The sequence below is a fragment of the Coturnix japonica genome, chromosome 1 (assembly GCF_054131305.1).
Source record: "Coturnix japonica strain WE chromosome 1, WE-NBRP24, whole genome shotgun sequence".
NCBI classification, from domain to species: Eukaryota; Metazoa; Chordata; class Aves; order Galliformes; family Phasianidae; genus Coturnix; species Coturnix japonica.
Window position 1 is genome coordinate 7,621,606 of NC_140663.1, and position 26,163 is coordinate 7,647,768.

A 26,163-nucleotide genomic window follows, 5' to 3' on the forward strand; every position below is an offset into this window, starting at 1 on the left:
GGCTATTTGAAAATGTCAGAATCCATAAGTATACCTGAGCTGAGATTTGTTTAAAAGGCAGAAGTTTTGTCTGAGGAGCAGGCATGAGAGCCTTGATTCAGTACAGTATATAAACACATCCTTAATGTGCAGAAGAATATGAAAGCCGCTAACGTCAGTTGAAATGCTTTCCCAAAAACTAGGTATATAAAATACATTCATGACTAAACCTTAAGTTTCTACTCATGCTGTGATCTTGATAAAAAACAGTAAGGCAAATAAGCTCATTTCATTGACTCCAGCAAATTTTGACTATTACACTCTAGTTGAAATATTAACACTTTATATGGAACATGGTTTCTATAACAGCTTCAGTATCACTATGTGGCACTTTTGGATAAAGTGAGAAATATTTCATGCATATAAGACTAAGATGCCATACAGATATTTTCTAATGGTAGAATTGTAAAAAGCGAAACAAACAGACAAACAGACAAGACACAACACAGTAATGACAGTAACATTTTCCCACCCAAAAAATAGCACTCAGAGCATTTTGCTGGAGCAAAAATATCAGTGCTGAATATGGTCATGCTACTGCATGTAGGTAGTTGTGTGGCTTTTCTCTGTCCCCTGTCTAAGTGTGTAGTCTGAAGGAATTCATATCTCTATGTTATTTTTTTTCAGTTTCTATCATCTGATCTTGATTATACCTTAATAAATTTACAATAAATTACTTATTATTTTAGTGAAATTCTTGCCAGTGTTGTTCTTGTCTGAAATCACAAACTGGCTAGAACAGAAGTAAATCTAAAATTAAGTAACTCCTCATGCAGTATGGGAAAAGGACTTAAATACTTCTTTTCCCCCAGAATTATATTCCTTACAGACTACTGTCTTTGAGTGTAATTCACAAAAGTTCTGACATGATAACCTGAGGTTGACTAGCTTCACCTTTGTTCTTTTTCAGATGTAGGCTTACTTCTTGGAGTATCTTTTTATATCAACTTTAAAAAAATAGTTCAGTTTTACTGACTGAGCATCTGTCTCATTAAAAAAAAATAATAAAAAATTAAAAATTTTTTAAAAATTTAAACTTCATTAAAAATCTAGCCAAAGTACTTGTATATTTGGGGATAGTTTTTTTCTCCTACAAAACAGTTCATATAGATTTAAAATTCAGACTTTCTAGAAGAAACTATGGATACTTATGAATATATAGAAATACTTGATTTGTTGTTGCTCTGTTATTAGCTCTGTTTTTTCCAGAGCTAATTTTTGGTAGAGATATGCAAAATTTGCTTTAGAAAATCTCTGCAGTTATCACTGTAATATTATGGCTGTACGTGTTAGCATGTTAGTAAGAGATGCATCAGGACATATTTGTTTCAAATTTTCCTTGCTTGCCTACATAGCCTATGAAGAATATGAAATGTACCAGATCAGAATTATGTTAAAATTATTTTTTTCATTCACTACTTCAGGTACATTTTCTCATCTCATGAAAACCAAACTTTCCCCCCGATCAGCAGTGTATAGGGTAGATCAACTCAGTTGATAAATTGTGAAGCCTCAATTTAAAGGTCCTTGTTTAATTGTTTGCCTTTTTTGTTGCTGTAGCTATTACATACAATGTGTTTTGATCTTAATTTCTATTGAAAAAACTCAAACAAATATAATTCAGCATGTATATGCTGTAAACATTTGGATAATGTGCCTGTAAGAATCAATAAAAAATATCCACTGCAATTATGTCATTTTAGGGATAATTACATTGCTGGTTCACTATGAGCCCAATGAGTGTAATATTTTGAGTCCAATAACTTCACAAATCTGAACCTTGTTTTATAACTGCATTTTGCATAAATGTCAGTACATGACATTCAAGAGCATTGCACAGCTGACAGCTTCTGCAGGACCAATAAGATACAAAGTGTGCTTAAAGTGTTTTAGTTCCTTTTGTGTATTTTTGTTTGTTTGTTTGTTTGTTTTTGTTGGTATTTTTTCTGTCAGTACATCCCATTTAAACTTAGAAAACTTGATCTCATTTTCAGCTGTTTCATATAACAGCCAGGATGAGCACTCTCAGCATGCTCTTGGATTTGTACAACGCTGTCTTCATAGTACTTTGATAAGATTACAGAGAGACTGTATTCTGATGTCAAGGGGAATTTGCATATTAGCCAAGAAACAGCAGCACCTCAGTAGTGTGAAGAGAAATAGACACTATGATGTATCTTCTCTTGTATGAACAGTGACATCTCAAGTTGCCATTAGTATTCCCTAATATGCAACTAAGCTAAAGGTTATCTTCTGCAGCAGATTTAATGGATTGCATTAGAATTACAGCAAATGACCCCTGCAGCTCCTTTAAACTTGATCGATCACAATGTAATTGTCAAGGCGGGCCAGCAATTAATTTTCATTAGTCAGGGAAGTCATTAATGCTTGCTGCTAGGGAAAATGACTATTACATTGAAGGAGAAGTGATTCCATCATCTTTTACAAAAAAAAAAGTTGGCCTAATTTGTTAGTTCCATATGTGCAGAAAAACATTACTGCAACTCCATGTGCTATTCCTGCTGTGATAGCTTGAATGCCCTGGCTTGAATGAAGAGTAGAATATGGTAGAATATGGCCCTCTTCCCATAGAAGATGGCATTTATTACAAAATTTCTTTTGGTATTTGTCATGGAGTTATCTACATCAATCTATGACCATGACAGGGGGCAGTAAGCCCTGGCCCCAAAAAATGGGAAGGGAAAAGGGGGAGGGAGATGGGAGTTGGGCTCAAGGAAACAAACAGAGCAGCAGCAATGACCTAAGGAGGAAAACTTATCTTACTATCTATGATATGGGAATGCAAGATAACACAATATCATACAATCTAATTGAAATTGAGACTAATAAATCAAGTAAAATAAGAAAGAGAGAGAGTTTTCTGAACACCAGAAGCCTACTTTGAAACTGAAGGCGTAATGGCTTGGGAGCACACCCACATCCACTGCCAGGCAGTGAGAGAGAGAGGGAGTGTCACTTCTGTGATGTATTTCCTTCTTTGACTGCGAGGTCCTCTGAGACCTTAAGTTCTTCTTCTCAGTGCTCCACATGATGTCATGATGTGGAATACCAAAAGCAAAAATTACAAAACCGTGACAATATTACTTTTTTCCTTTTTTTTTTTTTTTTTTTTTTCCCCTATTGTCTTTAAGGTTGTGCTGGAAGGCATGCTTCCTTATGTCAAAATGTTGTTTGTTTTTCCTTTGACAGACAATGTATTTTACCAAATAAGAATCATAGAATCATAGAATAATAGAATGGCCTGAGTTGAAAGGGCATCAAAGATCATCTAGTTTCAGTTCCCCTGCTGTATACAAGTTCGCCAACCACCAGACTGGGCTGCCTGGAGTCACATCCAGCCTGGCCTTGAATGCCTCCAGGGATGGGGCACCCACAACCTGCTTGGGCAACCTGTTGAAGTGTGTTACCACCCTCTGAGTGAAAAACTTCCTCCTAATATCTAAACCAAGCCTCCTCTGTCTTAGTTTAAAATTATTCTCCCTTGTCCTATCACTATCCACCCTCATAAACAGCCATTCACCCTCTTGCTTATACACTCCTCTTGAATACTTAAAGGCCACAATGAGATCTCCCTAGAGCCTTCTCAGAGCTAAACAAGCCCAGTTCTCTCAAGCTTTGCTCATAGGAGAGGTGCTCCAGCCCTCTGATCTTAGTGACTCTCCTCTGGACCCATTCCAAGAGATCCACGTCCTTCTTGTACTGGGGGGCCCAGGCCTGGATACAGTACTCCAGATGGGAACTGAAAAGAATTGAAAAATGCAGCATCATTCAACCTCCTTAGTAAATAATAAATTGCCTAGCAATGACAAATAGATGTAGCATTGCTGCTTGAAATCATAGTTGATATAACAATGATGTTCTTCATTCATTCATCACATTTCATTTGAGAATTTTAAAACTTTTTCAAACGACTTCACCTCAAAAAGTCCTAATCAAATACAGAAGTCAAATTGAAAAGCAAAAACAAATACCTTAGACTCCAGTGTATCTATTACTGTTTGATTTCCCATTCTCTATTATCACATGACAAGTGATAAAACTAAAGCTAAAAATCTGTTGTTGTGCCACAGTACTTTTAAATTGGATTTTAGGAAGAATTGCTCTCTATAACTTCCTGAAGGGAGGTTGTAGTGAGCTGGGGGTTGGCCTCTTCTCTCATGTCATTAGTTATAGGACCAGAGGGAATGGTTTCAAGCTATGGCAGGGGAGATTCAACCTGGACATTAGTATTATTTCTCAGAAAAGGTGGTTAGGCACTGGAATGGACTGCCCGGGGAGGTGGTGGAGTCACTGACCCTGGGGGTATTCAAGGAACAACTGGATGTTGTGTTGAGGGACATGGTTTAGTGAGAGCTATTGGTAGCTCTCACTAGGTGAATGGTTGGACTGGATGATCTTTTAGGTCTTTTTTAACCTTGGTGATTCTATGATTCTATAATTTCTTCATAGAGTGACTAGTGACTGCAGTTTCAAGGGAAGTGATTGAGTCTTCATCCCTGGAGGTTTATAAGAAATGTATGGATGTGACACTAAGGGGCATGTGGTACTCAGTAGATCCAGCTGGCTACTGAACTTGATGGACTTGAGAGTCTTTTCCAACCTAAATTATTCTATGACTCTATTCTATTGTAATCTAAAATTGTATTTTGATCTCTTCTCTAACTTTAAAGGAAACTCAGATGACTAGCTCAAACTTAGATGTTTGAATCTTGAATATTTAAATCCATATAGACAGTACTTCTAGTGGTTTTTATAAATTTCATTTGAGCCTGTAACAGAATTTCAAGAGCTACAAAACACTCAGATGCCTAAAAGTCACTGAAGTGATTTACTTGATTCAGGCTTGGAAGTCATTTTGAAAATGTTACTCTTTGATAAAAAAATATTTACTTTCTCACTTGGAAGATTTCCAGTAGCACTTTCATCACATAAGATATATTGTCCTGCATTTTGATGAATTGCCTCCTTTATAAAATGAAAATGTGTTCAAGATGTCTGTGTGATAGTCTAAACCTACTTTCAGGTACGTGACTATCTAGATGTTCCACTTTCAAAAGTATATTAGTTTGGATCTAAATCAAAATCCTCTGTAATATTCAAGTGGTCAACATTCAGTATTTCCTTTAGAAAGCAGTTTATTTTATTTCCTTTAGTTCAGCAGTTATGAAATTTCAGTATTTAAGAATCTGAGACTTCTTAAGTTAATAAACGCTTGACTCATACATTATGTTACCAGACATTTACTTTTTTGTTGTTTTTTTTTTTAAAAAAAAAGCTATACTTTCACTATTAGCTGATGTTTTAATGGCAGTTGCCAAGTAGAAACAGAGAGTTACTATGATGAGTAGATCTGTATTTTTTGGAGTTGCTGGGCTGTTCAAACGGGCTCTTGTTTCTCACCTTGTTATATTCGTCAATTTGAGTATATTTCTGTTACAGGATTGACCAGTTATACTTCCTCTTGCCTTTCTTCTTTCTCACAAAAGTGAATCCTCAAACCATTATGCACATTTTGAGTCCAAACACTTGTGGCTTTTTCATTAAATGTCAGAGTATGAAATCTGGCATTTTCATGCAAAGTATTATATGGCATACACTTACGGTAATGCAGTAGACTGTAATCAAAAGATTCTGTGGGAGCTGGTGTAGGCATATTTTTGACTGGATAAGTCCTTCTCTATTAAAATAAATGAATTTATTCTGGGGTGTTTTTTGAGGGATTTTATTATTATTATTATTTAATGAAGCACTTTATATAAGCTGAAAAAAAAAACCATATTTCATGGAATAAAAAATGGAAGAATAAAACCTCTTTTCACCTCAATTATTTACTGTGACTGTTCTTATTTTATTTCATTTTTCAGAAATCTGAATTCTTGAACTGTTGAGCTACTCAGTGCCTTTAAAGGATAGTATTTATAATAACAGATCTTTGCTGTTGTTCTGACTTAAAGTACCATTTCTATTCTTTAATTCTCTTTAAATTGTGATGATATTTGAAATGAAATACCCTAGAAACTTGACACACACACACACGCACACACACAAAAAAAATCCCAGAAGAAGTTTACTGAAGCATTCTTTTACATTCTAAATGTATAAAAAGCATAGGAGTCAAGAAGTAGATCTATCACTAGGAAACCGGTGTTTGACAGAAGACTGTTACACTCCATTCTCATGTATTAGGCCTTGTACTAATTTTGTGTAAATGAGTGTTTCGAGCAACAGAACCTGAATTTTCAGGAAACAGTAACATCTTCCAAGCACATGTTCTGGCATTTGGAGAACTGCAGATTCTTTTCCTCATCAGTCTCAAAATTCCTTAAGATGGCACTCAGATCCTTCTTCACCAACAGAAGTTAAAAGTGTCATGTATATTTATTCTGTATTGACGCTATGCATTCAGTGACAAAGAATATATATTGTCATTGCTAGTAAGTGCTCTGACTTTTTTATATTGTGTAGTTTACTGTTTGACAATATATAATCAGTTCTAGATGATGGTAAGTTATGAATTCTGTTCTACCAATGGATGCACACTTACAAAACAGTGTGAAGAGTCAGAAAATAATGTTTTATTTTGTTTTGTTTTCTGTAATCATTTTTAAATATTCAAGTAAAATAAAGATGTAAGTAGAAAAGTTATGAAAAGCATTAACTTCTCTTTGTGTTCTTATGTGCCTTTACATAAATTCCTTGGTAGAGTTATTAATGATGGCACATATCTCTGCAATTGTCACACATCAAATTAATTTAGGCCATTCTGAATTGAATGAAGATGAGAACAGAATTAGAATTATAAAGACATGGTAAAGACATGGAAACATTTAGGTTTAAGACCAAGAATTGTATTCATGCTAGCAACTAAACTATTAAGAGAGAGATGCACTTATATGTTCATCTAGATGTCTCTCTCATGCCCATGTCTCATGTCTCTATTTTTGTCCAAATGCTTTCTGAATTTCAAAAGGCTTGGTACCACGACCATACCTCTGGGGAGACTGTTCCAGTGCTTAATAAAAAGTGAATCAGAAAAGTTTATTTTTGGAATATTAACTCTTCTTCCACGGTCAGTAGAAACCACTTTTGTCATTTTGTTTTCTCATGGAAATCCTAGGAATAGGAGTGAAGTGCCAACAGCCAATTATTCCTTCCATTACTGCATGGCTTTAATAATAAATTGCCATTGATATTCAAAAGAAGTAAAATAAGTCACTATGATTCTACTACTCAAAACTGAGTATTGATGAGATCATGTTTTGTGTCACTCTACTTTCCTTTTATAAAGTTTTGATTCAGCAACTTTTTTGTTTTACTGTTCAGAACTTGCAGAAGACATATCTTGCCAGGAGAGTTCTCAACTTATTGAAAGAGACATCTATGCATTCACAAATCTGCTATACTGAAATTGTCTCCCATTCCTTGTGTACTATACAGGTCTTGAATCTTGGGATGTTCATATCTTCTATTCTGTGTGTGTTCATGTAAAAGTTATTTTAAAAAAATACTGTGCAAACAGTTGGAAAACAGATTTGCATCTGTACATCTTTAATTTGTTCCCTTTTTGCATATATATTTTTAGTCTTTAACTCCATGAATGGCTAATATTCTTCCATGTAATGGAATAGTTCTCATTAATTTTAAGCTCAACTTGTATAACTCCTTTTCTTCTTCATCATTCCTGTTACAAAAGGTATGCAGCTTTTTTCCAGAGGCTCACGTATGATACTTATTTCTGTCACTTTTGAATGCTTCTCAAATAATAATTTCCTTTGAAATTCTTTGAGCTAAAAAAATGCTATTTTCCATATGTTTCAGATCAGAAGGGCAAGTATGGAAAGATTAAAGGTCAAACAAATTTGCTAGCATAAAAAGAACAATTTGAGACACACATGGCCTAATTTTTCCAAGCATAAAAGAGCATGGATTAAAAAATTTACATCATCTCCTCACTTTACACTGTAATTCTGAAGCTTAGCACTTCTGCAAATTCCTGTCCCTCATCTTTCAGTAAATCAAGACTACAGTCTTAGGGAAAACCAGCTTTAAGACTCAGGCAAAGGATTTACTTCATAAACTTCTATGGCAGAAGGAAGGACATGGTTAAAGAGGGTAATATCCAGCGTTGTTATCTTTCTGACTGCTCTTCTCTTTACATATGTAATTGAATTCATTATTCACCTCAGCTATTCAAATTTTTCTCCAGAGTAACTGTATTAAAAGCTATCAACTTGGCAAGAAGTATTCCAAGTCTCTTCTCTTGAGAAACTTAGGAATTTAATATATTTTTCTTTATATATTTACGTATACATGTATATACAGTATATGTATTGCGTTATACATTTATGTTTTTTATGGCAGATTTGGTAAATTCAGCCAAAAGAGTGAAAAAAAATGTGCATATGCAAGCAAGGAGGATGTTAGACTGACAAAGCCATCATTTCCTACACAAGTTCTTACTAAAGTCTGAAACAGTCCCAAAACACATATTCCATCTTGCATGATGAGAGCTACTTCTTCCAGCAGATACAAATTCTTCTAAACTTTTGATATCACTTTTCTGATCATATGGCAGATTTCTTAGGTTTGCATAGATTTTTTTCAGACAGACATAAATGGTCCCTGCTTGCTTTCTGCATTAACTACTGTCATAAACATCCACGGTGTATTGAACATAGTCTTCAGTTTCTTTTTATACTAATAACAGCTTTTCTTACCTTTGAGCCCAGTTTTGCATCTACTGTAATTCCACATCTAAAGATCACAATGATCTGTACATAGATATTCACATATCAAATTCATAAAATACTAGGTATATGCCTCTATTTCTTATAGTTCTCTGTTGCATTCAGGTTGTCAGTACTATCTTTCTTACATAGAAGTTTTTTCCTTGCAAATTTCTGTTCCTTCTTGTAGCTGTACAGTAACAAACCAACTCAGCCTACAAATAATCTAGTCCAGCCCTTGTGATTCTGTGATTGTCAGACCATCTGAGCAATCTCTCCCCAGCTGAATCAAAAGACTAGCTTTTCTTAAGAATTACATGCCTTAGTTTTTAAGCAAACTAATTTCACTTCCAGATAAAATGTATTCAGTCTTAACAATTAAGACAAGGGGAAATAATCATTTATATCCTCTTTTTAATTGTTTTTTTTTGGGGAAAAAAATGTTCAATTTCATACTATTAAAAAAACAAACAAACAAAAAACAAACAGCAATGCAGCTCTCCTTGCATTAAGCCACTAGTTTAGCCTTAATAAAACTGTGTTGAATGTTTTTAAACCTCAAGATAGTGAGCTATGGTATTTAAAGGATTAAGTTGGAGTAGAAGCTGGCGCTAAGAAGGAATGTTAACCAGATGCTTTACTTCTCGTTCATCCTGTATTAAGAGCCATCTTCTGGTCCATCAAATTTGAAGGGCTAGCCAAATAGATCTGAAAATTTTTTATTTTTTTATTTTTTTTTCCTCTCTATTTGCAGTATCGAAAGCCTACATACTTTCTTGAACAGTGAAAACATTTCATATATAAAGTTTTTTTATTTCAACATGTACTTTTATAAAGTATTTTGTATTTATAAATCATATTTACCAAGTAAATTGCTTTAAAATTTTGTGAAAACATACTTGGCAGCCTACTTCACAAAGCTGATCATCTCCAAAGGCTATACTTGGATTGTGAAGTGGCCTCTGCTTGTTCCTAAGTCTGAATCTTGTGCATTAATATCTTAATGCACAATTAAGATATTTTATATTAATAAAATATTATTATTAAAAATAATTAATATTGCATTTTCTAGCTGGGTTTAGAGATAATTTCTAGTGTATACGCTAGTGTATTTCTAGTATAGAAAGAAATGTATACACTTCTCTCAACTAAAGCATTTAAATGTTATTATTACTATATGTGTTATACTTAGTGCTTTAAATATTATAAGGATTGTGCAAAAGAACTTTGCCTAAGGATTAATCACATCTGTGACCCAGAGGATAAAAGATCCCCACCTGCCAATATGGCTTATGACTACTTATCCCAACTGAGCCAGATAATTTAAGTAACTTGCTGTGAAAGTGACTTTTACTTGGGAGCTGAAACGAGAATTTTCTGGCTATCAAACTTATTTTTTACAACGAATCTTGCGTAGAGATCAGTAATTTTCTTACTCTTTCCACCTGTTAAACCACATTTTATGTAAAATATAAAGTTGATTCTCCTGTGATGCTATTTTTCAGCATGAACTATTGATGTCATTGCCACTGCAGTATTGCAGGATGATGAATGAGACAAGGAATTGATTCATGTGCTCTGGCTGTGAGAGAACACTGTCTTTTGGTCTAAAACCCAATTTTTGTATTAAAATGTCATCTATTTTAAAGCCATAGCTTAAGTTCACTGCATAAATCAGAGACTCCTTGTATCATTTCACCTTCACTCTGTTTCCATTTTTAGCCATATACCACTCTCAAATCCCTTCTGCTTTCAAGGATACTTTCTTTACTCCCTGCTTCCATCCAAACTTCATTTTCTTTCTTTATTAAGTCACAATGACCTTTACCCTCCCTTCAGGGCATGACTTAATTTTTGTCTACAAGAGCACTTTTGGGCTCTTTGACTTGAAGACTTCATGCTGCCCATGAACACCTCTACCTGTTTACTTGAGAAGACCTGCAGGAGCTCCTGCTCTAGAGATCCCTTGACGAGAATGTCTCTAGAATGACGGAGGGAGAATACCTTCCACTTATTCCTGCCCCAAAAGTTGGGAAGGGGTAGACATTCACACCTGACTGAAAGCCCTCAACTCTGACTGATCTCTTCAGGAGATAAGGTGTTGAAGTTGTGATAATTTCCAGACTATCTACAGAGTGATTTTTTTTTACTAATGACCTTCCTCAAGGCCTTAGGGTAAAAAATCACAGAGGAAGCTGAAGCTGCAGGCATGGCTAACCCAAACTAAAGTGTCTTGGAATATCTAATTTTATTTTGTCTGATCTCAGGAAATGTTAAATTGAATGAGAACAACTGTTTCTCTTAGTACTCAGTCAGTAAACATTTTAATTCCTTTTGTTAAAACCACTGGATGTTCTGTCTGTCCTAACAGGTTAAAAAAGTAGTAGTCTTTGAAGAATTTTTAGATTGCTGCAGAATAACATTTTCTTCTCTATCAAATAAGCAGCACACATTAATGCTCTCAAAGAAGTCTATTCAATATTGCAGTGGTGTAAATGAGTGCAGGATTTTGCCTATAAGCAATAAAAGAGGAGTAGAGCATGTAATTCTTCACGCCACAGTGAAGAGAATTCTGTTCAGCAACAGTAAATTATCTGAAATTCTTTCAGGATATATGAATGACTACATAGTTAGAGAAAGCTTGTGAGGTTTGAAGCAAAAAATGACAACCATAAATAAAGGTATAAACCCCTGATCCCCACTGAAATGAAATAACACAACATTCCTGAGGCACTGGTGCCTTTGGAAAATACATTGCCTGTCTGACTAAGAGAAAGGGTAGGAAGAGAGTAAACCTGTCATCCTCTTTAGTGCTTTGACTTCCAAAAGTAAAATGTAATGCTCCTGATTAAAAATTTTCTTTAGGAAGATCAATCAAGGATGCGGGTTAGTTCTAAAGACTTTCAAAGATCCTTAAAACATCAGACATATGTGTATATACTCCAAGAACAAGTTTTACAAAAAGAATTTTACAAGATGGAGAAAATATATAAAGTTTAATCCATAAGGGATAAACTAGCAACAAAGAATATAAAGTATTTTCATAGCAGAGGTGGGGATGTCCATGGCTTGTCCTGGGAGATTTAAACTTCCTACAAAAATATTTCCTGTAATCTGTACGTGGTCAGTACTTTAACACTGTTAATTTACTTACACTGATATTATCCCACTTCACTGGTGTAATAGCACTCACTGTAGTTAGATAGTTCCTAAAAATATGTGCCTTTAAAAGGAAAAATCGGTTATATCTTTTTTTGATGTGTCATATTCCAAAAGCTTCGGCATCTCTGCACCAGCAATTTAGAAGATGGAATCAAAATCCACAAACGTTGTGTTAACTTTGCTGTGATATCAAAATGCATCAGTTTGCATTTGCAAATGCTGCCTTGGGTTTTAAATGCATTATGGTACTGCAGGTATGTCTTCCCTTAACAACTAGTTAAGTCAGAATGATATTTTAACCTTATAATGAAATATATTCAACATCAAACTAATCATATTGAAAAGAAAAAAAAAATAGCAATTTCTCACTGTAATAGTAACAGAAGTGAAATAAAAGTTTTCATGTCAAACCAAAAATACCACAAAAGTCACAAGTACGAAGGACAATATGCAGATTCGTTCTCAGGGAAACCTAGCCAACCTAACTTGGTTGCAAATAGTCAAAGCTAAAAGACTCAATAGTCAAACTCTATCTCAAATAGATCACAATGGATCAGCATCTCTTGAAAACAAGCAACTCACTTCTTTTAAAGCTCTGAACAGTAGTTCCTATTTAGTGTCAGCATAGCTTCTGACACAGCGTTAACTTACACAACCACTAAATCCGGTCCACTGAGTCTCTGATACCCTATGATGATTGCTTCTTTGATGAAGGTCAGATGTTACAGAACTAATAAAATGGCACATCAGGTTTGTATTAATCCAGTTCTTATTTCAGTGTAAATTTTTGTTTTCAGCTGAGTGGCATGTACTTTGTCCCAATATGGATTTTACAAAAAAGTTTTTACCTTCTTTATTAAGAATCTTGGCACTTTCTGGAATATAACTTTTACATCCCTAACATCCTGAGAGAACCACTTAGCAAATTCAAATGATATACTTTGAATTTTGAAGTCTTTGGAGTAATCTGCTTTGGTAGTGTGAAGCAAAGTTAGTAGTGCCAACTAATGTTGTCTATATTCCTTTTAAAACAGAATGCAATAAAAGTATCATATTGCTGAAGTACCTTTCATTTCACATAAAAGCTCCGATATATTTTTTACCTAGAATTTAATTTATATATTTTTAATTTCTAATTAAACTTGATCCTACTCTTATAGTTATCTGTACTGTGAACCTTTGTAAACTTGCCTCAATAAATGCATGACTAATAAAGCATTCAATCTTTATTTGCACTGCCCCACTTCTCAGTTTTTATCTACTCACTTTAAAATGCTGGCCTAAGAAATGATGGCTGCTTTCCCAAGGAAATGGAAAATATTCAGCATTCCGTGGGGTGAACAATTTGAACAAGAGTGGTCACAGCTGAATGCAGCTTTTGAACCAAGTCTGTTCAGATGTGGAGTTATTAAAGGACATGAACAGAGTACAAAGTTGTGATCTTCAAATGTTTTAACTTAGATAAAACTGAATGAAATTGAATAAAATATTTTGCATCATCTTTTATTATTATGATTAGCTTTTATACTCAGTGACAATGAGCCATGCATCTGAAGTTGTACAAATACACAATGAGGAAGAGCTCTTCCCACATTATTTGCATACAAAAGAGAAAGCAGCTAAGTGTTTTACTTCAGGTTATAAAGTGGCTCAAGTGCTACAGCTGGGATTCAAACCCAAATCTACAGAGTCTGACTGAGTCTACACACTCAGTTCCCACCTATGAAGGCACAGGATAAAACTGCTTGATGGGCAGTGTTTCAGGGAGCAGATGAAAGAAAAGTGCATTACCTGAACAGTATTTTATTCATGTATAGCATAACTACTCCCAGGTCAGGTGTAGTTTCATATTTTTCACACCTGGTAAATATAATGATGATTTGCATTTCAGGATTCCAATACCAGCATCAACTGTAATGCACAAGTGTGGTTTTATGAACTCATACCATCACCTTATATGTAGGAAAATTATTTTGTTCCATTAAACATCAGTTAAAGTTCTAGGTTTCTGTATTATTTTTGTGAGTTGTTTGAGATATATTTGCATTGACGGTTTATCCAAATTGACAGTAACATGTATATTAATCCATATATATGGAAAATGACCCATAACATTTATTTTCATTGCAGTTTTTTATGTCTGAAGACTTAAATAAAACTTTAAAAAAATATATATATATTATCCTTTAAGACAACAAAGCATAAATTGTAAAGAATAAATAACTCTTAAAATGTGGGATAGTTATTCCTCTCTTCTAGGTAGAAGCAGAAAATGAGATCAAGACCATGTACTGTCAGCCATCTGCAGAATAATCTGGAACAAATGATTTTTTCATCACTTTTTCCCAGGTGTAAAAACTTTCTTTGTATCTTTCTGGTTACCAGCAGATTTTTAAAAGTTCTGAAAGGAATCACGGTTTATAAATGCTGCAGACAAAACTATCCAGCCAATGAGTCTGAATGATATAATAACTTCTAATTTTCCATGATTACTTGCTTTATAATGTAAATACAGATGAGATATAACAAACAATTCTTACTTGCAATATTATGACAATGAATGTTTTGCCAGCTATGTGTGTAAGCAAAAGAAAAGACATTAAAATAAATTATTTGAAGAAAATGCTCAAAATTTGAAATACAAATTTCAATGATGTGATAAAAAAATAAAAATTATATATAAGAGTTACTTTTGTAAAATTCTACATGATAATGAGAAAAGAAAACCAACATCATTTCTTCATAATAAGGTCTTCCATTTTGCCATAGTTAATCACTGCCATGAAAAATAATAATAATAATAATAATAATAATAATAATAATAATAATAATAATAATAATAATAGTAATAATAATAATAAATAATAATAAAAGCTCTTCAATTTTCAGATATAGTACAGAGAAAAATAAAAATTTAGTCCAAAATACTCAAAAGAGCTTTCTGAGCGCAGAAAGTTAGTTAGAAAAATCCTGCCCAATCCTATATAATCAAGTGACATTATTTATCTATTAAGTTGACTCCCTTGACTTCTAGCTGAAACTACTAGGGATTTTGTATTGGCTATCAGAATGCCACAAATGGTGCCTTACTAGCACAAGCACACAGTATGTTTGCATTAGACAGAAAACTGATTTTTTTTTATTTTAATTTTCATTTATTTATTTATTTATTTATTTATTTATTTATTGCTGTGAATAGTCAGGTTTATGATGAAGGCAAAGCTTTGTTAAATGGCTGGAAGTCTGAACAGATGATAAGCCTCTTAATCATGGAATCAGACCTTCAGATGGTCTAATTATGAACATATAGGGATTGAACCTGGTCCCTTTCTAATTTCTTGTGGGTATTATCTGATAATATGGTATCTCTCACTTGCTATAATTAGGCAAGCTTTCCTCTTCAAACACACTGAAATCAGGAGCTAAGTACATTGTCCTCTAAACATCTTTTTTAAAAAGGCTTTTTTAGAAAGTATGGATTAGGATGAAACTAGAAAGTTGCCTTCAGTCAGATGTCTAAAGCCCTGGTTTCTTAGCCAAGCATTAACCTATTTTATTTTTTGTTTAAAAAGCATTGTTTTTTAAGACCTTGTATCAAATAAAGTGTCTTCCACACTCTGTTGCCTAAGTTTATGGCTCAAGAGAAACCATCCCCAGGCCGTAACACAGTCCATATGGCTGGCTGTTTGAAGTGTGCTTAGTACTCCATTAGGGATTCTCGATTTGTACTTCTCAATCTGATTTCGATAAGATACAGGTTTCTTTTAGCAGCCTGACCTGGTGCAAACACATAATAGATTAATTCCATAATAAATTATACTGGCAGCAAAGCTTTCTGGACCATTTTGCCTTTTAAGTAGCTTAAAAAAAAAAAAAAAAAAAAAATAATCTATATATATATATATGAGTGTGTGTGTGTGTGTATGTGTGTGTGTGTACCTCAATGTGCTTTACTTCTGAGTGTTTTCCATTTTATTGTGTTTCTGGAGCTACTGACATATTCTGAGGAATTCTAAGAGCTTTTTCGAAACACATTTAGAAATATATTGAGCTGCTACTCAGGAAGCTGTGGTTGTTTTGTATCTTAACAGTGACATTTTTAAATGCAAACTTGTGTTTCCATTAAATCCATTTACTTTCTAAATTTATGCATCGTTCTTACATGGCATGGTTACTTTTATGAATTTTAGACTTATTGCCTTCTGATCACTTTACATAGTTATTCTGTCATTTCTAAATATTGTTGGAAAAGAAGTAGCAAGTCATGCCATCTCTAGGTATTACTGCTACTCATAGTTGAGGACTCCAATTGTTAGGGGTGATGCAAACACAAAGCCAACATCTTCATAAAAAATACAAAGCAGAAGATGACACATTTGAGTATAAAAACAAGGGATATCAAAGCAAAACAAAGAATAGAAAAGAGACAAAATTAATTAACAATGCAAGAAACTCACTGGGAATCTAACATTATTTAGGAATGATTTCTCTTTTTTTAAGAGTTTTAAGGCAAGCAGTGCAGGAGCATTATTTCCAGTAAATGCTTATAGGCATAAAGGACAGTATGGGAGAAACTCAATTCAGTGTTTTCCAGTAGCCAATTCAGTGCCTAAAACTGTTAATCTATCAGTTTCTCCTACTTTTGCTTTTCAGATTTATGAGCTCTGTGATTTTTCTCCCAAAAACCCGCAAAGCACATCTCCTTCCTCTCAGGGCTTTTCAAAATTAACTGAGATGGTATAGTGGGAAAGAAAAAATGGCTTTGTGATAGCAGGATTGTTCTTTGATAAAAAATAAAACAAAACTAACAAAAATCACACAAGTTATGCAACAAAATACGATATTTTTGTTAGTTTAATTTAGTTTTATTTTCTTACACTTATGAAAATACATCTCTGTAGTTAAAACTGTTCCAGAAATATACTCAAAGAACACTGATCATTAAGTTGTCCTTACAAGAAAAAAGTTGTCCTTGCAAGAAAATACTCTACAAACTTATCTGAGCTTCTACTGCTTTGTAAGCTGTCTACCAGGATATGTCTCAGTTTTGCCTGAAATGGTGAAAGAAGAGAAAGCATGGATGAATGAAAGGGATAAGGGACGATGTGGAACGACATTGAAATACAGTTGCAGAAGAATGTGAAATGAAATCTGAAGAGAAAGGATAAGTATGCGAACTATGGACAGGAATTTCAGGTACAGATGGCAAACTTCAGTCATATAAATATAATGTTTGTTTTTATTTTCCACAAGTCTAAAGAAAAAAATCAAAATTCTTTTTAAAAAAGCTACTATAAATGGCAGCTCTCTGATAAGCATTATTGCTAGTTACACTGTTTGGATTTAATAATCAGAGGAACTAAAAAAAATATTTTTCCAAATTTTTAGGTATTTATGAATATCTTTGCAGTTAGGTCTAAGCTTCAACAGACTCATTTGATGATTCAGCATATATGTTGGAAGTTGGGTATGCATGAAGAATCATTTTTTTGCCCTTCATCATCAGCATTCTCATCTTCGTTCATCTTTTTGAAATGACTTCTCACTGTGCTTGGAAAGTAATCAAATGAAGGGGAAGAATAGTCACTGCCAGAGGACAGAAATTCTTTTACTACTGTGATTTTATGTAACTAGATGCTAAGATTCAGATAAGCACTTTCAAAAACTCAATTTAATCTTCTTGAATGCATACAATCAAGGAAATACCATAAGGGACTTCTAACAAAAATAAAGTTCTATTGAAATACATGGGGTAGTTAAAATCTAAATGAGCTAAGGAATCCAGCCACTGGAAATAGTTCATAATTATCATTACAATGGACTTTGTGACGTAATGTAGGAGATTTTGTGAAATAATTCTCACCTCCTAGGTGCAAGTTAAATATGTCTGTATGTCTAAGAGACCACAATGTGATTTAATTCTGCCTACAGTGAACTCCTAAAGAAGTAATATAATAGCATATTGGTTATTATCTTCCTTCATGGAGAGGAAAGCAACTGTCTTCACTGACACAGAGACTTGGGACAGATAAGGAAATCATCTCAGATCTTTACTGTTATAACAGATAGGGCATACAATTATGATACCAGCGTCATTCAGAGAAAGGAACAAAGGTAAATACAGTATTATTGTTACTTGTGGGGTTTTTTTGTTGTTGTTGCTTTTTTTTTCCATTCTTTCACACCTATGCAGATAAAATAAATTTTGACAAAAAAGACAAAAGTGTAAATTTAGTTTGAAGGGATTCAAAACTCAAAGCCTCTCAGTTCATGTATGTTGTCAACATCGATCTATTGACACTTCCTTTGTTTGTTTTTGTGGGGTTTTTGTTTGTTTGTTTGTTTTGTTTTTTTCTTTTCATTTTTGGTACATGAAACACTTCTTGATTGATTGATTGATTGATTGGTTGTGAAATGAGTCTAAATCAGGAGATCTTTTATTTTATTAAGAGGTTAAAATAGTCACAAGCACCTTTGTTCTTTGGAGCCTTTCTGTTTAGAAAAGTTTTGGAGGCACAATCAGTTTTTCCTCAAATACACTGCTTCTTTGTAGGGATAAGCTCTCAGAATGGAACCATTGTTTGTATTTTGCTTTCCTTCAGAACAATGTAGAAAACTAAATTGAGAGGCAAATTTTGAGCCATAACACATTATGGAACAGGTATCAGGATTGCTGTGATCTCCCATTTGGCTCCAAACCAACTCAGAATTAGCTTCAGTCATAAGAAGCAGTATACATATTCGAAAGCCACTGTAATTGTAGTGAACCTGGTCAAGTATACTTCTGAGGATAGCAATACCACATAGGAGAGTACACCTAATGACTGGCTGAGTGAATTAGCAGGAATAAAAAAAACCCACAAAATTATCCATATACTCTAGGTGTCCTTGGACAAGGAAATTAAAATTAATTATGTTTTCTATGTAATTATTTATATTTATTTTTCTAATTTGAGTGGATTTGTTAGTAATTAGAGTTTTAACAGCATAAACGCATTCCTTCATTATGTCTTAGCTTGAAAATCTCTATGGGAGAGACCAAGCATGTTAGAACCTTTTCTTTCCTGTGGACTGTAGATACAATCATTCTTCCAGATTCACAGATGAAAGGAGCCTGTTTACTTTTACTTAAATTTCTCAGCAGGCTGCAATTACAATTATATGTCAGAACTGACTAGACAAAATTAGGAATCAATTTTAATAGAACTATGAATACTGACTGGTTTGAAATTCCTATGATAATTTAAAGCCAATTGTAATCCTTATTGTAATCCTCCAGCTCTTGGCAAAATATTTATTTAGTTATGTGAGCTCAAATGACTGATTGGGACACAGTATATTATAAAATTAGAAATAGAGAGTTTTGTTTGTACAGCTTCAAAAAAAAAAAAGTAAAAATATTGATTGGTAACAGATTCTGAATATATACTTTTGTTTTACGGATGTTATAATGTTATAACTCAAACATTTAAAACACCTTTCAAAGAAAAAGAAGCTGAATCAGAAAGACATACCTGACTTCAAGGGAAGTTCACAATACTAAGAAATGTGGGCTCAGGTAAGGTTTTTAAATATATGTATTTGAAAATCAACATAAACATTATCCATGCATTCAAACTGAGCTATGCTGAAATCTGAAACTTTCCTGAAACTGTTGCCATAAAATTATCATTATATTCATTGGCCAAAAGATTGGTCTGCTTTATATCCAAGTTGAGATCTGTACTAAGACTTGCTTATAGTAGTATTAGAGAAGACAGACTTTATTCTATTCTGTATTTCAATAAGCAATTTAAATCACCAGGTAATGATGAGAAAAATATGGAAAATTACCTTAGCATTATCACATTTATATGCATAATTTACTGGGAGTCTAGATTTCTTTGAGGGTGTTACATATAATTAAAGACATGCCAAAGAATCACTGAGCAGAAGGTCGTATATTAGTTCCAAGTAAGAACATTTAGTGGAAAAGTTAAGGAAAATGAATAGAACCAGTAGTTCAGATTACAATCTCCACGTTACATTGATGACCTACTGGGAGAAGTCATGACTAGAATCAGCATTGACTGACTTCAGCAATAACTGTGAGTTTCCTGCACTTTTTCATAATCAAGAGCACAAGTTCTTACTCCTAAAGTTAAATTCTGAAATTCAACCTAGGTAGTTCACTCCTGGGTCAGTCTCACTAGGTGATCACAGAAGCATGTTGAGCATATAGGTATGACGAAACTCAGTATTTTTTCTGCAGAGCCTGCTCCTAATGAAAGAAAGACAGACAGACCAATTTTGGAGTATATCTGCTAAGAGATTTATAATAAAAATATCTGCTTTGGATTTAGTCTGGAAAAAAAAAGAAATATATGAGGATGCAAGTGCGAGCAAAATCAGTAGAGAAAAACTTTCTAGCTCAGTGCCTATCTTCTGTAATGACTAAATCACAGAGATCTACAGAATACAGAAACAAGGAGCAAATTTCTCCAGAAAAGTTACAGCTTTAAAGATGTCTTGTATCACAGTCATTCTTTGGATGGGTATAAAGCAGCCTTATGTTTGTTTTAATATAATGAACAGAGACTACAAAACTACTTTTTCTCTTTTTCCTCACTATTTTATATACTACAATCATACAGTTTTGTTTCATTTTCATATTTTATTCTAATTCTTCCTTGCACATAAATCATTCCATAAGCTTTCTTGGAGCAACACATGAATTCATATTCAGGTTTTCTGTGTTTTGTTCTCTATTCCTTAAAAATTTCCATACGTTTTGCCTACTTCTGATCACTGTGATCATGTTCTCATAGAAATACCTATCATACTTCCAAGATCTCGTTCCTAGGGGACGAGAGACCATTATTTTATTAGCATGGTTGGAATTGTTTTGCTCATGTGCATCACTAATGAATTAGTGCATCCATCTGCAATGAATTTTGTCTGCCATTTTAATGTTCAGTCACTTTCTCTAGTAAGGTTTTCTTTCAGTTCTGCTTTCTAGATCTTTGTCTTTACTGCCTTAAATAATTTAGTACCATGAGAAAACTATCATCCCAGTATTCACTTCTATTTATTACACTTGTTTCAGCATATGTGGCAAACTGCATGGGATGGTACAGATCTTCATGCAGAAATCCACTAACAATTTTTCATTACTGCAAAGACTAATCATTTATTGTACTTCTGAAGTGCATTTTTAAAGAATGTTGCTAAAATCATGCTACACACGGAGTATGTATACTTTGCCATTGAAAAATGTAATTGCCAAGGAAATGAAAAATCTTGCCAAACTTTGTTAGCTCATCCAAGAAATTTTATATCAAATTTCTTGGTCACAAAAAGAAATTTAAACATCTTTCTTGTGTGTCATTGTGATAGAGTCTGAAATCAAGATGGAAACAACAGGTGAGGTCATCAAAGTCGATGGTGAAAGAATTGCTTAAAGAATACTGAGAAGGTTATAAAAAGCTAATTGAAGGTAGGTTTGAGGGCAGGCAACAATGTTTTCAGTAGAGTAAGCAAAGGACTGGGTAACTGATGAAAAAAAGTTAAAAATAGGTCGGAATGTGGCAAAGGTTGTTGTTAAGTAGAGATGAAGGACAAGGAAGTGAAAGCACATGATAAAAGAATGTGTTGAAAATAAATAAGTAGCTAGTAAATTTATTAGGGAATAGATGATTAATTGGGAAGGTAATAAACTCTGTAATAACTTAATTAAACATTCAGAGAAACAGCAAGAGTAATGATTCAATGTATTTGGAATTAGTTACATATTTAAGCAGACTGTTGATGAATCAATTAGGCAATTTCGGAAAATAAGCACTATAGACTAATGAAATAAGTGAGTCTGATCGGACAGTTACTTAAACTGGAATCTGGGAAGAATAAGACACTTAACAAGTAAGAGTCTCTTAAGGAGAACGTTGAATGAAGTCAATGCATGGAGCCTACATCCTTAATGCTGCATGTCCTTATAATGAGTAAATCCCAGAAGAGGGCAGTGATGCTCCATGGAGACTGTACAGTGATGGTGGTCAAGGGTTTTAATGACTGTTTTGGTGTTCATAAACAATTACCTGCCTCCATAGAACTGAAGATAGGCAGCAGGAATCTGCAGAACTGCAGCAGACAGTGAGAAATATTGGTCTCACATAAGGCCTTGCTCTACCTTGGGGTGAAAAAGTTTAATCTTCCTGTTGTCCCATATGTCTTCTACTTTTGTAGAATGTTTATTTTTATTTTTATTTTTATTTTTTTTAATATAGTGAGTGTCAAGCTTCCATACAATGTTAGTCCCTGTCTTATTTCTTCTTGTGCTTGTCTAAAAAGACTTGATATGTAATGACGAGCATCACTTGGCCTTCACAGGAGAAATGGTTCCATGAGATTTCTGAGGTCCTATTATAAGTTACAGCAGCTGTAGTTTTAGCCACTTTATGGATCAGTCCATTTAAGTCTGCTCCAGTTCCTAATGCTACTAGCCAGTCTGTAAAATGATCCTAATCTATTATATTTAAGTCATTTGATTCATCTTTTTGAAGATTGTTGAGTGCAGAGATGCCCATAAGGAAACAATGTAAGTTTTCTATATGGCACATATGTTATATGTCTGGTGAAATGTACTGCACACATTTTAAAAAGTGACAGTATTACAAAACTGACAACTTTTCATGACCTTTTAAAATATAATGCACTTTAAACATATGGCAGGATTCTGTTCTTCTCATGGATGTAGCAAATACAGTATGAATATTTCATGAATTGCATGTGCATGTGAAACAAATTTGCTCAAGAAAAAAGAAACTCAAGAAAACACATTAGCCTTTTATATTTAGAATGGGAAAACAGCTACTGATGAAATGTATTAGAATGAATATTTATGGAGAAATAGTGGATATTTGTTGAAGCAGTGATCATCAAGTGATCATTAAAGCCAAAGTTATGATATTGTGGCTTTCATTACTTTTTTCTTCTAGGTTTTTCTCTTAACTGTAGTGTGGCATGTTTGTCACCTCTTTTCATCCATCTCTTTTCCATTTGTATTTTTGCAGTATTTGCTTATTTAAACACAAGCTCTTCAAATTTAAATAAAGTTCTAAAAGGTTCTTTGATATTTGAATCTACCAGTTATGTTTAATTAGAGTTGATAGTAATTATAGTTAGATGCTTACAATCACTTTGGTATATATCATAGATGATTCTCTCTATTAGATCTACACTGAAAAAATAAGACTCTGTTTTTTCATCGGTGCATCCCCAAATCTGTTTCTTACATTTTATTCTTCCAGCATGAACAGGTTGCCCAAAGCCCAATATGTTGTAGCTAAACTACTTTTATTCAAAAGAGATGAGCATGACATAAATTTGTACATTAAAGAGCAGTGCTGTCTAAGGTCAAATATGCTTTCAATAAGTATGCAAATAATGTGACTGTTCCTTTGGACTTTCAAAGCCATGTTCATGCTGTAGATATGAAAGGAGTAATCCTGCAGATTTTATGATTTAGAAAATCCCCATAGTATGGTTAGGAGGGTTTGTGTTAGGTTTCATGTTCTTTTTCCAAAGGACACTTGCTTGTGCTTGATGTTTCATTTGGAGCTATTTCTCACAGGTACTCTGAGAGAAAATATTGATAAATTGTTTGACTTCTTTCAGAAACCTAAAGAAAAGAATACATCTGTGTTTGTTTTACACTGACAATATAAATGACCATTTTGACTGACAAGACTACTTTGGGCTTCATCTAACTATGACAGGTTAACATCGGTGATAGGTGTTCCATGATTAATCTGTTTTCTGATGCTTGTTAGCCTCATCAGACAGGAGATATTCTGGTCTTCCTCCAACAAAGATAATCCATTTTCTTTGAACAGATGCAAGCTTATTGTTTATGATAAAGAGGCATATCGAACTGTAAGATACTAAGTGAAAATGGTACAAAGCTTTCAGAACATGGCAATTGGTTCCAATATCTTGGATCAATATTCCTTATTGTTCCTATTTAACAAGTCAAAACATATATATATTTAAGAACACTTAGATGTGCATTCTCAAAAAAGTCTTTGAAAGTAAAGATCACTTGTACAAACAGTTATTTAGGGGTAATTATAAGGGGACTCCTTTAACTGTATAATCCTGCATTTTTATCATAAATTCTACACCATGACCTCATAAAGATTTTCATAGTAATCTCCTTGCAATTATAAGTTTGATACAGTCTACATTTTAAACTTAATTCCTTCTTTGAGAAGAAAAATGATTGAAGATGACCAAGAATAATCTGGTACCGCTACTATTTACAATTTTATTTTAAGCAAGATATTGTAACTATTTAGCTAATGTCATAGAAGTTTTCATCAGCATCCATAGTATTGCTAGGAAAAAGGTATACTCATTTTTTAACCTAGAATTTTTGCACTGCACGAGGAGTTTCTAGTGAAAGTAATAGAGAAGGAACAATTAGTGTATGCAATTCATATATTTAGAAAATTGCTACTGAAACTAACAGTTGGCAATGCACTCATATGTTCTTATTAAATGTTTAAAGAGTAACTTCCAGTTAACGTTATTTCTGCCCACAAAAGACCTCTCCTCTGTATGCATAACTACCCAGTAATGCACCTGGTTTATAATTCTGACTTTACCCAAATTTACATCTTCCAGAAGTTTAAAATAATTAGCTTTTCCAACATTCTATGCAGAAAAGTGTCACCACTTTTGCCGATTACTTAGGGTAAATTCTAGGCTAAATAAAGCTCCATAATTATGTACTGTCTTCTTTAAAGGGTTACATTATGGAAGCCTCTTGCTCATATTTGATTCGCTATCTCTTAAGAATGTATCTCAGTACAACTAAGGAAGTAAATCAAATTTACTTAAAAGGAAATTAGTGTTCAGCAATAGGTTTGTTTTAATTCAGTTATAGTCACTTTGCTGTCTTTTAGACCAAGTAATATATCCTGGTTATCACTAGTTACACGTCAAGAGTAACAACAACTTTATAGCTGTCAATGTACAGTAGGCCTGTAGAGGACATAGACACCCAGCTGAGTTTTAGTAAAAATGTAGACAGGTGAACAGATGGCTTTGTAGTTTTAATGAAGAGAAAAAGGCTGTCATACAAAGGTGCAGCAGTGTTCTGACCTTGCAGTAAAATTCAGGCTCTGGAACATCCTCTAAAACATATAGAAATCATATCAGATGAAGGGTAACTTTTTCTGAACTGTTATATAAACAACAACATTGTTCCTATATCCTTCCATGGAAAGTGGACTTGTGCTGTTTAGGATGAAAATAAAGCCCTGGTTTATTACATTTGCATTGGAAAATATAAACACAAGAATACTCAAATGAATATGTGTATGTGTGTGTGCTTACACAAAAAAACTGTAAGGATCAGGATGTTTATTCAGTGATGTTGAATTCTAGTACTCCTAACCACCATGCTGGTGGGACTATGATAAAAGATCTGTGTGTTCTTTATTTGTCTCTCTCGAACTATTCTTCAGTTTTGCTGCCTGTAAGAAACCCCTGAATTCTGCTGAAATAAATGTTTTATTTCCCAGCTCAGTCAATGGAGAATCACAAGACTGAGACTGGTGAGAGGGCTGCAATGCATATAAGAGGAAAGGGTGAGGGAGCTGCATTTGTTCAGTCTGGAGAAGAGATGACTAATGGGAGAGAACTATTTGTTGAGATTGACTGACAGTCAAAGACCAGCTGGGTATAGAAGCTGCGTCATCTGTCTTTAAAGAAATTCAAAACACAGCTAGATGAGAGTGAAAGTGACCCGATATCGTTGGGTTGCTAACCCTGTTTTGTGTAGGCTTGGTCTTGATGACTTTCAGAGTTGCCTTCAACGTTTGCTTACATTACAGTCGTATGGTACTACAGTGTAAAGTCCCAAGGCAAAAACTTGAGGTTTTTTTTTTGTATTTTCTCTTCACTGCTTGAAAACATATGGATACAAACACAGGTAGATTGATGTAGATTTAAAGAGAGCAAAATATAAAATCTAGAAGCTTAATTTACAAATTCAGTGGAAGTTAATATATACTTAAAAAGTGTCAAAATGCATAGTGTTTTCAAGGCTTAACAATACATTAACTTTTGATAACAGAAAAAGAAACATGATGTTATTTATTTTTCTTTATTTTTATTTTTTTAGCTGAAGATGTGTAGTTATTGATTCCATATGGTTTTTCTGCAGTTAAAAACA

The 26,163-nt window shown here is 33.7% G+C and overlaps 1 long non-coding RNA gene across 2 annotated transcripts in view; it reads left to right on the top strand.

Annotated features, from left to right (window-relative positions):
- LOC107320426 (uncharacterized) overlaps nucleotides 1-26,163 on the top strand; it is a 70,063-nt gene that overhangs the window by 38,186 nt on the left and 5,714 nt on the right. The window lies entirely within an intron of this gene.